The sequence below is a fragment of the Triticum aestivum genome, chromosome 1D, assembly GCF_018294505.1.
Source record: "Triticum aestivum cultivar Chinese Spring chromosome 1D, IWGSC CS RefSeq v2.1, whole genome shotgun sequence".
Lineage (NCBI taxonomy): Eukaryota > Viridiplantae > Streptophyta > Magnoliopsida > Poales > Poaceae > Triticum > Triticum aestivum.
Window position 1 is genome coordinate 162,623,221 of NC_057796.1, and position 14,003 is coordinate 162,637,223.

Below are 14,003 nucleotides of genomic sequence, written 5' to 3' on the forward strand. Positions count from 1 at the left end.
ACTCCAACTTGTAGGCAACTTCTCCCATACGTTCCAAAATTCGATACGGTCCTACAAATCTCGGGGCTAACTTTCCCTTGACTCCAAAACGTTTCACTCCTCGCAGAGGTGACACTCGCAGATATGCTCTGTCTCCAATTTCATAGGTTACCTCCTTGCGTTTCGAATCTGCATAACTCTTCTGCCTGGACTGAGCTACCTTTAGTCTATCGTGAATCAACTTAACCTTCTCTTCAGACTCCTTGATCAAGTCTGGTCCAAACAACTGTCGATCTCCAACTTCATCCCACATCAACGGTGTTCTGCACCTTCATCCATACATGGCTTCGAACGGTGCCATCTTCAAACTGTCCTGGTAGCTATTATTGTATGAGAACTCTGCGTAGGGCAAATTGTCATCCCAACTAGATCCATAATCCAGTGCACAAGCTCTCAACATATCCTCCAGAATCTGGTTGACTCTCTCGGTCTATCCATTTGTCTGCGGGTGGAATGCTGTACTGAACTCCAACTGTGTCCCCAAAGTCTGGTGCAGCTGATGCCAAAACTTTGAAGTAAACTGTGTTCCTCTATCTGATACGATGGTCCTCGGAACTCCATGCAGACATACGATCCTGGTCATTTATATCTTGGCCAACTTCGCACTTGTATAGGTGGTTTTCACTGGGATAAAGTGAGCCACTTTAGTCAACCGATCAACTACTACCCATATAGAATCATATCCTGATTTGGTCCTGGGCAATCCGGTGATAAAATCCATGCCAAGTTTATCCCACTTCCATTCGGGTATCGGCATAGGCTGTAACAATCCTGCTGGCTTTTGATGCTCTACCTTCACTCTCTGACATACATCACATACAGCTACATACTCGGCAATATCCTTCTTCATACCAGTCCACCAGAAACGTTCCTTCAAATCCAAATACATCTTGGTGTTTCCGGGGTGTATCGAGTATGGTGAGTCATGATCCTCCTGAAGTATTAACTTCCTGATCTCTGTGTTATTGGGCACATAAACACGGTCCTCAAACCATAAGGTGTCGTGCTCATCCTCACAAAAACCTTTGGCCTTTCCTTTGCTCATTCTCTCTTTTATCTCGGCAATCTCTTTGTCATCCTTCTGAGCTTCTCGAATCTTTCCTAACAATGTAGACTGAACCTCCATTGTTGCTACAAAACCTCTAGGAACAATCTCCAATCGAAGTTCCCTGAGATCCTCTGCTAACTCCTTTGGCAATCCCGTGATTACTAGTGTTGAGGATATAGACCTTGGAGTCACCCGCCAGGAGGGCCGGGTTATTCTAAGGGTCATTGCCAGAAGCCCGGAGCTAAGTGTCAAGATAATGGGCCAGAGATGGGCTGAGACCCGGATATGGCTTAAAGCCTGTAGTTACAATCATTGTTATAGTAGACTTGTAGTGTAAGGCAGGTATTGTTTAGAGTCCGAGCCGGACGCTCTTATGAGCCGGCCGGGACTCTAAGGGCTGCTGGGCGTCAGCCTCCCTATATAAAGGGAGGACCCGGCAGCGGTTTAAGGGCGACAATAAGATCATCGAGAGCCGGGATAACTGTTCAGCTCCCTGGCGATCGTAACCCTAATCAATAACACCTCAAACTGGACGTAGGCTTTTACCTTCACTGTAAGGGGCTGAACCAGTATAAACCCTCGTGTTCCTTGTCCCACATAACCCCTTCAAGCTTCCTAGTTGCGATGGCTCCACGACTAAGTCCTAGCTCAAGGACATCTGCCGTGACAATTCCACGACAGTTGGCGCCCACCGTGGGGCAAGCGCACGGTGGATTTGAGTTCTTGAAGGGCAGCTTCGAAGAGCTCAAGGGATACGCTGTGGGCCGGATGACCAAGAGTCGTCGCGGCAAGCTCTACATCGACGATGCGGACTGGGGCACCGACGCCGGCTCAATTCAGTACGGGTACCGGGTCCCCTTTGGCGGAATTCATGTCTTCATCGGCAAGATCGGTGAGCCGGGCCCCAAGCCGGATCTCCGCGCCGATCTCTTCGAAACGGCTCAGCGCGCACGACCCGCCCGGGCCCGGCCTGCCTTAAGGAGAGCTTTTGTGGGATGCATCCACGGAGGGCCCTCTGATCCATCTGGGTCCGGTGAAGAGGCAGCTGCCGGCTCTGACGGCGAGTCGGCCACCGATGAGTCAAACTCGTTGTACCAACTCCAAGATGGCGTGCTCATGGGTTGTTCCGACGGTGACAGTATTTCGGACCTTTTTGAGCCACCAAGTCAGGTTGGAGTTTTTATGGCTGGTGCACAGCCTGTTCAGAACCCTGCCGCTGGAGCGGGAAACCCGGTGCCTTCTCCGGCTCAGGTGCTAATGGATCTCACGGACAAGATGACGGCCCTGTTAACCGCCACGATCGACCCGGCAGATCAAGCTCAGCATGATGCAGCGGTGGCATAGCTAAAATTGGATCTGATAAAAGCTAAAGAGGATCTTGCAGCGGAAGGGATCAGGCTGGCTGCAGAGCGGGCGGCTCTCGACGCCCGGACTCAGTTGATTCAGGCGCAGTCCTTACAACTCACGATGGATCAGAACGCGGCCAACGAGGTCATGAGAAGGAGGCATCAGAAGGCCCAGTCTCGACTCCCGCCGGTTTACGATCCACACAATCTCTTCAACACGCCGGGTGTAGGATCCAGTAACCCGCCAGGGGTCATAGCACCCGGGTCTGGACCCCTTATTCAGCCACGAGTGATGGGGCCTCCCCAGGTGCCCCCTGCCCCGCTTCAGTATGTGCCCATACCCCCGGGTCATTATAATAACCCGCTGGAGAACATGGTCGCTGCGGCAGCACGGCTGGCGGCTCTCCCAGTTGACGGCGACTCTCCGACGGCTATTGAAACCAGCCGGGTCAGGGAACTGCTTCAGACAGCACTGGCGCGGCAAGAGGCATACTCCTACAGCCGGGACAGGATCCACTCAACCCCTCGACCAGGCCAGAGCCCGAGTTACAGCCGGCACATGGTCTCAGCGACCGGCTCAAGTAATGTCCGACGCCATGACCCGCCCCCTGGTCATGGCCCGGCTCATAATGGAGCCTTCTATGTAGCAGACCAAGCACGCCAGGAGGCAGAGCAGGCGCCTCAATTGACGGCTTACCAGACCCCCCCGGCTTATCCGACGACGTCCGTCGATGTGGGTATCCCTACCAGAACCGGGGGTGTCCCTTGTTTGGTGCCAGCTATCCGTAATGAACGTTTACCCAAGGACTTCAAAGGACCTCGGAAGGTGCCTAACTATACAGCAGACTTACAGCCTGCAGCTTGGATTGAGAGTTATGAGATGGCTATGGAATTACTAGAGGTCAGCGAGGCGGCCATGGCCAAATATTTTACCATGATGTTAGATGGAACTGCCCGCACGTGGTTAAAAGGGCTACCACCGAACTCCATTGGGTCTTGGGCTGAGCTGAAAGCCCGGTTCATTCAAAACTTCAAAGATACCTGCAGGCAATCTATGTCAATTGTGGATTTGACTAACTGTAAGCAGCAGGAGGGCGAGTCCACGACCCATTGGGTTCGCCGGGTCAAGGAGATCATACATTCATCAGATAAGATGGATGCCGGCTCTGCAGTCTTAATGTTGGAACAGAACTGTCGCTTTGTGCCCCTTAAGATGAAGCTTGGGCGTCTCAAGCACGACTGCACCGATATGGGTACCCTAATGGCGGCTCTTGTCAAGTACGCCGATTCCGATGGTACCAAGGATCCCCCTTCAGATGATGAAAGGGCAGGGAAGGGAAAGAAGAATGGCAACGGCAAGGGTCCTCAGTTTAACCCGGGGAACCAAGGAGGAGGCAAGCGTAAGGCCGATGGCAGCCTAGAGTTTGTAGCCAACACCAACTCTCAAGGTAATAACCAGCGACGCAAGGGGAGGCCCCCTCCCCGAGGCGGCGGGTCAGGACCTTCTCTGGAGCAGCTGTTGAACGAACCTTGTCCGAGACACGGCTCTAGAGAGAAGCCAGCGACTCATCTGTGGAAGGATTGTGCTATCATGAAGGCCTTCAAAAACTACAATGGTCCGGGTGGTAGCTCAGGTGCCGGCGGCTCAGGCGCCGGCGGTTTTCATGGCCCGGGCGGTGGCTCAAATTCCGGTCCTCAGAACAGTCAAGGAGGCTTTAATCAACAGTCTGGTCAGGGTCATCAACAGCAGCAGGGGGGTTATCAGACCAACCCGAAGCAGCTTAGCGGCGGACAGTATCACGTGTTCACCACTAGTTTGTGCAAACGAGACGAGAAGCTTCACAAGCGGGCTGTTAAGGCTGTTGAGCCGGCGGTTCCACGCTACTTGCGGTGGTCTGAGCAGCCTATAGTGTGGAGTAGGGAGGATCACCCTCCCCGGGTGGATAACCCGGGCCACTTGGCCTTAGTGGTGGCCCCTCAGGTGGGAGGCTATAAGTTCACAAAAGTACTCATGGATGGAGGCAGCAGCATCAATATCCTCTATTATGAGACTTTCCGTCGTATGGGGCTAGTCGATAAGAACCTCAGCCAGTCAAACACTATCTTCCATGGTGTGGTACCCGGTAAGTCGGCTTATCCAGTCGGCAAGATCGAACTGGAAGTGGCCTTTGGCGATGAGAACAACTACAGGGTGGAGAAGTTGACCTTTGAGGTGGTCAAGATAAGAAGTCCATACCACGCTATATTTGGACGGCCGGCTTACGCTAAGTTCATGGCACGGCCGTGTTATGTGTACTTACAGCTCAAGATGCCGGGTCACAATGGGACCATTACGGTTCACGGCAACCAGAAAGTGGCTCTGGAGTGTGAGAAAGGTGATGCAGCTTATGCAGAGTCTGTTTGCGCCACAGAGGAGTTGAAATTTTATAAAGACAATGTTGACCCAACAGATATGACCTCTCTGAAAAAGCCAACCACAGAGAATGAACCAGCAATGAAATTTAAATCAGCTGATGAGACTAAACTTGTTGATTTTGTTCCAGGTGATTCGTCTCAGCAGTTTAGCATCAGTGCAAATCTGGACCCGAAATAGGAAAGCGCGCTCATCGAGTTCATCCATGAGAATAGGGACATCTTCGCGTGGAAACCTTCTGACATGCCAGGTGTACCTAGAGAACTCGCTGAGCACACTCTCAATGTTGATCCAAAATTTAAGCCGGTCAGACAGTTCCTTCGACGGTTTAACGAAGAGAGGCGGAAAGCTATTGGTGAAGAAGTGGCCCGGCTCTTGGTGGCCGGGTTCATTGTTGAGGTTTTTCACCCGGAGTGGTTGGCTAACCCGGTGCTCGTACTCAAGAAGAACGGCACCTGGCGGATGTGTGTGGACTACACGGACTTGAACAAGGCGTGTCCAGCTGATCCTTTTGCTCTCCCCCATATTGATCAAATCATTGATGCTACGGCAGGTTGTGCACGCTTAAGTTTCTTGGATGCCTATTCCGGGTATCATCAGATTAAGATGGCAGTTAAGGACCAGGAGAAGACGGCGTTCATCACTCCCTTTGGAGCCTTCTGCTATGTGCCTATGCCTTTTGGACTCAAGTGTGCACAGGCGACTTACCAGCGTTGTGTACAGAATTGTCTTCATAAACAGATCGGGCGCAATGTTCACGCTTACGTGGATGATATTGTGGTTAAATCCATCAAGGAGGAAACCCTGATAGATGACTTAAGGGAAACCTTCGATAATCTCCGGGTCTACAAGATGATGCTTAACCCGGCCAAGTGTGTTTTTGGTGTTCCTGCAGGCAAACTATTGGGCTTCTTGGTTTCTGACAGAGGCATTGAGGCTAACCCGGAGAAGATCAAGGCTATCACCTCCCTAGCTAAGCCGGCATGTATAAATGACGTTCAGCGTTTGGCGGGTCGCATCGCTGCGTTAAGCCGGTTTATAAGCCGTTTGGGTGAGAAGGCTATGCCTCTATATCAGTTGATGAAGAAGACTGATAACTTTATCTGGAATGATGCAGCTAATACCGCTTTTGAGGATTTGAAAAAGCAACTGGCGGAGCCCCCCGTCCTTGCTGCCCCGATTGATAAGGAGCCCTTGCTACTATATGTAGCGGCAAATGCACGAGCTGTCAACGTGGCTATTGTTGTGGAGCGGAAGGAGGCGGGTAAGGAGCATCCGGTTCAGCGGCCGGTTTATTATGTCAGCGAGGTGCTCATTGAGTCCAAGCAGCGGTACCCGCATTGGCAGAAGCTCGTATACGGTGTGTTCATGGCGAGCCGGAAACTCAAACATTATTTTCAGGGTCATCCCATCACTGTGGTCAGTTCTGCCCCCCTTGGTGATATTATCCAGAACAGAGAGGCTACAGGGAGAATTGCTAAGTGGGCTATAGAACTTGGACCTCATGGCCTCAAATATGTGCCACGCACTGCTGTTAAATCTCAGGCTTTGGTGGATTTCATCAATGATTGGACGGAGTCTCAAGTGCCTGAGCAAAAGCCGGATAACACTTATTGGACCATCCACTTCGACGGGTCCAGACAGTTGGAGGGCTCGGGGGCTGGTGTTGTATTGGCTTCCCCAAAAGGTGACAAGTTCCATTATGTGCCGCGGTTGATGTTTCCTTGCACTAACAATGCGGCTGAATACGAGGCTTTGCTCCATGGTCTTCGGGTGGCTAAGGAGATGAGCTTAAGCCGGGTAAGGTGCTTTGGGGACTCAGATTTGGTGGCTCAACAAGTATCAGGCACCTGGGATTCTAAGGATCCTCTCATGGCGGCTTACCGCCGCGAGGTTGATGCCATTGCTGGGCACTTTCAGGGATACCAAGTGGAGCACATTGATCGTAGGAAGAACGAGGCGGCTGATGCTTTAAGCCGGCTAGGCTCTCAGCGTAAGCCGGTGCCGCCTAACACTTTCCTGGATGTCTTGTATAACCCCTCGGTTAAGTTGCCTACAGAAGAGGACTTGGCTATCCCTGACCCGGAGGCACGACTGGTGGCGGCTCTTCATGTCATACCAGACTGGACAATGCCATATCTGGCTTATATAACCTGGGGAGAGTTGCCTGAGGATGAAACTCTGGCCAGGCAAGTAACCCGGCGGGCTAAGTCAATGGTTGTCATTGATGGCGAGTTACATCACCGCAGTGTTTCAGGGGCGTTTCAGCGTTGTATCTCCCCTGAGGAAGGTCAAGAGATCCTGCGTGAGATCCATGAAGGGGATTGTGGCCATCATGCCGGTTCAAAATCTCTTGTGGCCAAGGCTTTCCGTCATGGTTTTTATTGGCTGACGGCTCACGCTGATGCAGAGGACTTGGTCAGTAAATGTGATGGTTGCCAAAGGTTCCCACGACGGGCTCATGTGCCGGCTCAGGAGTTTAGGATGATCCCAATCACTTGGCCCTTTGCGGTCTGGGGGCTTGATATGGTTGGGCCTTTTAAGCGGTCCAAGGATAAGAAGACCCACCTCTTGGTAGCCGTTGACAAATTCACGAAGTGGGTGGAGGCTGAGCCAGTTAGCAAGTGCGATGCAGCCACGGCGGTTCAATTTATGAAAAGGGTGATTTTCCGCTTCGGCTTTCCGCACAGCATCATAACTGACAATGGCACCAATTTATCCAAGGGCGCTATGGAAGACTTTTGTCAACGGGAGCATATCCGACTTGATGTTTCCTCAGTGGCTCATCCCCAATCCAATGGTCAATCTAAGAGAGCTAACCAGGAGATTCTGAAGGGCATCAAACCCCGGCTTTTGGTCCCTTTGCAACGGACGCCGGGTTGTTGGGTGGAGGAGCTGCCCTCCGTCTTATGGAGCATCAACACTACTCCTAACAGGTCCACTGGCTTCACGCCTTTCTTCATGGTTTATGGAGCAGAAGCAGTCCTCCCCAGCGACATCCGTCACGATTCGCCTCGTGTGGCGGCTTATGTTGAGACGGATAATGAACAGGCGCGCCAAGATGCCCTGGACTTGTTGGACGAATAACGTGATGTGGCGGCAGCCCGTTCAGCGATTTACCAACAAGACCTGCGCCGTTATCATAGCCGCCGGGTCAAATCCCGAGTCTTCCAGGAAGGCGACCTTGTGCTCCGGCTCATCCAGGATCAAACTGATGCACACAAGTTATCCCCACCTTGGGAAGGGCCCTTTGTAGTCAGTAAGAACTTGCACAACGGGTCATATTATCTCATTGATATTCGGGAACATAAGGATTCGCGTAAATCTGAGGAGGAGACCCGTCGGCCATGGAATATAGCTCAGCTTCGGCCTTACTACACTTGAGCTGCCGGCTCTCGTGGTGTACATATTTATCTCAGACATGTATATATTATGATAAGCAATAAAGTAGGACCTCTGTCCTTTTTTCTCCTCCAATTATGTGTGTGTCATTTGTTACATGTTAATTTGAAAGGAGGATCCGGCTTATGATCGTATTCGAGTTTAGCCGTAAGCAGTAAGGTCACTTGGGGGCTTCCTGTTCAAACATGGGTCGTATTCGAACCAAAGAGAACATAGCTGTCGATACCCATTTGATTGGCAAAGTGCCGAGCTCATTGGGAGGTTGCCTTTGGTCATATTTGAATCATAGTGTAACCCCTCTGAGAACCGACGCGGATCGTATTCGAATCAGCGTCGTTAAACAATTTTCAAAGTCACTTGGGGGCTTCCTGTTCAAACATGGGTCGTATTCGAACCAAAGAGAACATAGCTGTCGATACCCTTTTGATTGGCATCGCCACACCCACTGGGGGCTATATGATCGCATCCGAATCTTAGCTTAACCCCTTTGGACCGGGTTTCTGGTTGTATTCGAATCGGAAGCCCCAAGTTTTTATATTTTATCACAAGTCTACTCTGATCATGTCAAAGTATGTACTGCCGGGTCTCCCTTGCCGGCTTAATTTTCATTTATCTTGTTAGTTGAACATCATGGATGTCATCAAGACAGGTAAATTCGAGTTAAGGTACCAACCAAGCTACCCGGGTTATTTAAACCGGAAGTATGCTTACAGGCCGTTGAGTGTGTTATCACGGCTATGTTCAGAGTATAGTTAACGACCAGTCTTTTTCGGTTCGTATTCCGGGTTATCCATCTCAAACACCTGATTCTCAGGGCGGTAAGCCGCCTTGAGACTTGTGATTTGCCTTTCTATGCAGATGCTTGAAGGTACTTTTTAAGGTTGAGAAGGACAAAGGATAATCATGACCCGGAGGAGCATCAAAAGAATAACTTCAAGGGGTTTCAGCATTCATTACATGCACGATGGCACGGCAGAGATAAATTGTTGCACCTAGTCTATTACAAAATTCTTCAAGTCTCAAGTTTGGAGCGTTGCTTGGTGAACCGCCAGCCGCTTTTATGATGCCTGCTGGGTTGAAGTCCCCGGCTCGTCTTCTGCTCCGGTTGATCCCAAGACCTCGAAGGTTGACGATTTCCAGTCGATGCCGCGGAGAGCTTCGAACTGGGCTTCTTCGTCGATTAACCCGGTCGGGTTAATCTCCGGGGCGAAGGTGTGCTGGCGAGCCGGAGGAATCAGATTGAGAGCTTCATAGCGAGGGGTTGGAATCCTCTGATTCTCCGCGTTATATCCCGGCTGATACTTGGTTAAGTTGGTGTCGTTCCCGATGATGGTGGCCACCGGGCGTACAGCCTTCACACACGCCGCGAAATCCTTCTGGTCGAAGGCTGAGCCGTCTTCCTTCAGACTTGGGTAACCCAGGGCGATGTCTGCCGGGTCTAGCTCCGGCAGGAAGGCTTTGGCCCGGCTCAGCGCGGCGATTGCTCCGGCTCTTGCGGAGGCTCGGCGTAGCTCCTGGATCCGCTGTGGCAGAACAGCGAGCCGGCGCAGGACTTCGGCCAAATGGGTTGGCACCTCATTGGATAAGGCCACCACAGCTAAGGCGCGCTGTGACCCGGTGTAGAGTTGTTCCACCAGGGTGTACATGGCCTTTAACTTGGTGACCACGCTCTGGTTGAGGTTGGAACTCCTGGGACCTGTTTAATAAAGATCAGATAAGCCGGTGACAAGGATGAATCATAACATATACAGACTTGATGAAAGCCGACGAGGCGACTTACCGAAGATAGCAGCCACCATTTGGGAAACCTGGCGCTTTAGGCCGGAGAGCTCAGCGGTCTTTTCAGTGAGGGCCTTCTCCGCCTGTTCTGCCCGGGTCACCAGTGCGGCTTTCTCCTCAGCCCAGGCCTACCGCTCAGCATCGAATTCGGTCTTCAGCTTCTCTTGAGCGGCGATGCTGGAGACAAACTTGGCGTTTGCCTTCCGGGTCTCCATCTCTTGTGTCTTTAGCCGGCTCTTGAGATCCGCAAGGTCCGACTCAAATTTCTTGCCAACAGCCTGCATATATTTCCGGGTTATTAACAGTCATTCTATAAGTCCCAAGCGCTTTCCAAGCAAAGACACTTGGCACTTGGGGGCTAATGCATATTGAACGTATCTATCTACGTATTGCCGGCTTAGTTTAATAAACCGGACCTAAGTCTACAACATATTCAAGTATAAGTTGTCGACTTGGGGGCTAGCATGACAAGGGTCACTATGCAGAAAGTAAGAAGACAGCAGAAGGATACCTCAGATTTTTGTTGGATCTGGTTGACCATGGCGATTTCGGCGTCCCGGCTCTTGTGAACTTGGCTGATGTAGGCTGAGACGAGCTCTCCAATTCTTAAGTCGGTATAGTTGGAGAGATCCAGATTCACCCGGTGGGGTTGCAGCAACTCCCCCTTCGCGGAGCATTTGGCCAGCACGGTCGGCCTCCCCAGCTCAACATACTCCGTCCGGGTAATTACCACGTCCGGGTCGTTAGCTGGTGGGGCTGAGCCGGAGGCCTCCGGGTTAACCGACGCTTCGGTCGTTGTCTTGGTGGTCGGGGCAGGGGCTTCAGGCGCCGTGTCCATGGGAATGGTGGCTTCGGGGGCGGAGGCAGCTGGCGGCTCTTGAGCCGTCGCCTCCGGCTCAGGCAAGTCCGGCACTCCGGCTGACCTGGTCTTCTTTGCTCTTTTGGTGAGCTTTGCCTGGGCACTGAGAAGGCAGAAATGTTAGGCATACGAAGAGTAAATACAGACAGATGATGTAAGGAGATTATTATTTACCCGGGTGCAGTCTTGAAGGCCGGCAGACTTGACTGCATGGAGTCACCCGAAGAGGGGGAGGTCTCCTGATAATTGGAGTCAGAAGAGTTGAGTGGCTGACGGATGACACCCGCCAACGGATGAAAAGGGTACAGGTGAGAAAAAACCTCAGTACGACGCTTCCTTGTTGCGTCGGGTAACCCGGCGGAGAGGTCGGTGTCCTTGTGGGCCCGGGTGTGACGCCGGCTTTCATGAACCTGCTGCTTCAAAAGAAATTGAGGGTCTTGATGAGCTAATGGATGAGAAAAGCTTACTTTCCGGGTTACTCTTCGGACTTTCAGCTGTGGCAAAGGCTCCGAGTCAGAGGAAAGTGATGTTACCTCTTCAATCACCGGGTTACTGGCGCTGGTGTCATCCTGTCAATAAGCAAAATGTTGATAAGACGGACAGCAGCAAACAACAAATATGGCAAGAGTTTAAAGGTTTAAGGGTTACCTCTGACTCGGAGCTGTCGCTTAATTGCAGCAGCTCCGAAGCAGTGGGTCTGCTTCCCTTTTTGCGAGGGGCGGCTTTCTTGGCGGCTTTCTTTGCCTTTCTGGCCTTCTTGGCCGCCTCATGGTCATACTTGACCCGCCAGAATTTATCGTCAGCCTGAGAAATACAGTAATGAACTCTTAAAATGGTTCAGAGCAAGGTGACATGTAAAAGAAGTGGAAAGGTTAAAGTCAGTGGCTTACCGCTGGGGCTGGATTGGTCTTGCAGAACGGGGCTAGCCCGGTTCTTCCAAAGTCTGCCAGGCTCTCGTTTAACAGAGCCTTAGTTTCTTCTTCGGCAACATCTTCTGGAAGATCATTGCGACTGTGCCTCTGCGGGTCATCCTTCCGCCCGGTGTACTCACACATTAAGCCGGGGCGACGGCTCAATGGGATCACCCGCCATGAGATCTAGACCCGGACCAGGTCTATTCCGTTCAGACCGTTGCCTAGCAGAGCCTTGATCTTATTGATCGTTGGAAGCAGAGGTTGGCGTTCCGCGGCAGTCAGCTTGTCGGATAGCGGATGAGTCGGCTCTAGGCGGGTTGGGCGAAAGCCGGGCAGCGGGCTCTCGTCAGCCGGGGACGTGCCTTGGCAGTAGAACCAAGTCATATTCCAGTCCTTGGGGTGACTTGGCGGCTCTGCGTAAGGGAATAGACAGTCCCTGCGCCGTTGGATGGAGATGCCGCCTAATTCCAGACTTGGCCCGTTCGCGCACTCGTTTTGGCGGTTTAAGTAGAACAGTTCTCTGAAAAGCAGTAAACTGGGTTCCTCTCCAAGGTATACTTCGCAAAAGACTTGGAAGTTGCAGATGTTGGATATGGAGTTGGGTCCTATATCCTGGGGTCGAAGGTCAAAGAAGTTGAGCACATCCCGAAAGAATTTTGAGCCGGGCGGTGCGAAGCCCCGGCTCATGTGGTCCGCAAAGATCATTACCTCCCCGTCCTTCGGCTGTGGTCTTTCTTCTGACGGATCAGGGGCACGGTAGGACATCACTTCCTTCTTGGGCAGATATCCGGACTTAACAAAGTTGGCCAGGGTCTCATCAGTGACGTTGGATCTCATCCAGTTGCAAGTGGTGGGAGCCTTGGGAGGCATGGTGACGGTTGGTGGTCTATGATAAAGAGAAAAGTATCCGGGTTAATTATAAGCCGGAGAGCTATTGTTCAAACTAAGGTGGCGGCTCAGAAAGGGGACTAATGATATATATTCAGATACGGTGAGTTATCTAAGCCGGAGGAGCATTTGGTCATCTACGGTTTACTGCAGTTAAGCCGGAGGATTCTACAGAGCATGGTTTTCTTTAAACCGGAAAGTCCTACGGCGCATGTTTTCTTTAAGTCGGAAATATAAGCCACCAAGATTCAAGGGCTGCAGTTTTTACTAAGTGTGGTAAAACAGATTTCACATGTTGCAGTAGCTTTTTTGGATCAAAAGGGTCGGGTGAAATGAAAAATTTCTAGACCTAAAAAAACAGAGGCAGAAGAAGTTCTTGAGGATTGAACATGGTTCTTATGCAGTAAGAAGAGGGTTTTTGCAGGTGAAATGGATCCCAAACGTCTACCGCACTGACTTTACGCAAGATAAAAGATCAACCGAGTGTGGTGGTTACAAGAGCTACTGAGGTTTGCGGCAATGGTGATGAATGCGAAGAACACAAGATGAACCCTACCGTAGATCTATCTGACAGGGCAGGGGAGACTCACCGGAGTTGGAAAGAGCGGAGGTCGTTGCCGTGAGTCTGGTCCGAATCAGGATGATGCAGCGGTCGGGTTGATGAAGACCAGGGGCGCGACGGCGGCGGCAGTGGCGAAGCTCGAGCAGAGGAGCGACGGCGCGAGGAGGAAGAAGGAGAGCGTGAGAAGAAAGTGCTGGGCCGGCCTATTTATAAGGCAGAGTCATAAGTGGGCGCGGGATTCAAGGAGGCCACGGCGTGGTTATCTCCCCCTCACGGCGCCTCGATTTTCGGAATGACAGTAAAGGCAAAGATCCGTTGCGGATCTGGCGGAGTAAAACACGGACTTAATGGAGGATGACGTCACGGCGGATTATCCGGAGTGCAGAGGAAGACGTCACTCCGGGTTATGGCCTTCACATGAATGGTAAGCCGGAGATTTTTTCTGTCTGCAGAGTTGAAGATTGACACGAGCCGGCTCAAGTCAATCTGGGGCCTAATGTTGAGGATATAGACCTTGGAGTCACCCGCCAGGAGGGCCGGGTTATTCTAAGGGTCATTGCCAGAAGCCCGGTGCTAAGTGTCAAGATAATGGGCCAGAGATGGGCTGAGACCCGGATATGGCTTAAAGCCTGTAGTTACAATCATTGTTATAGTAGACTTGTAGTGTAAGGCAGGTATTGTTTCGAGTCCGAGCCGGACGCTCTTATGAGCCGGCCGGGACTCTAAGGGTTGCTGGGCGTCAGCCTCCCTATA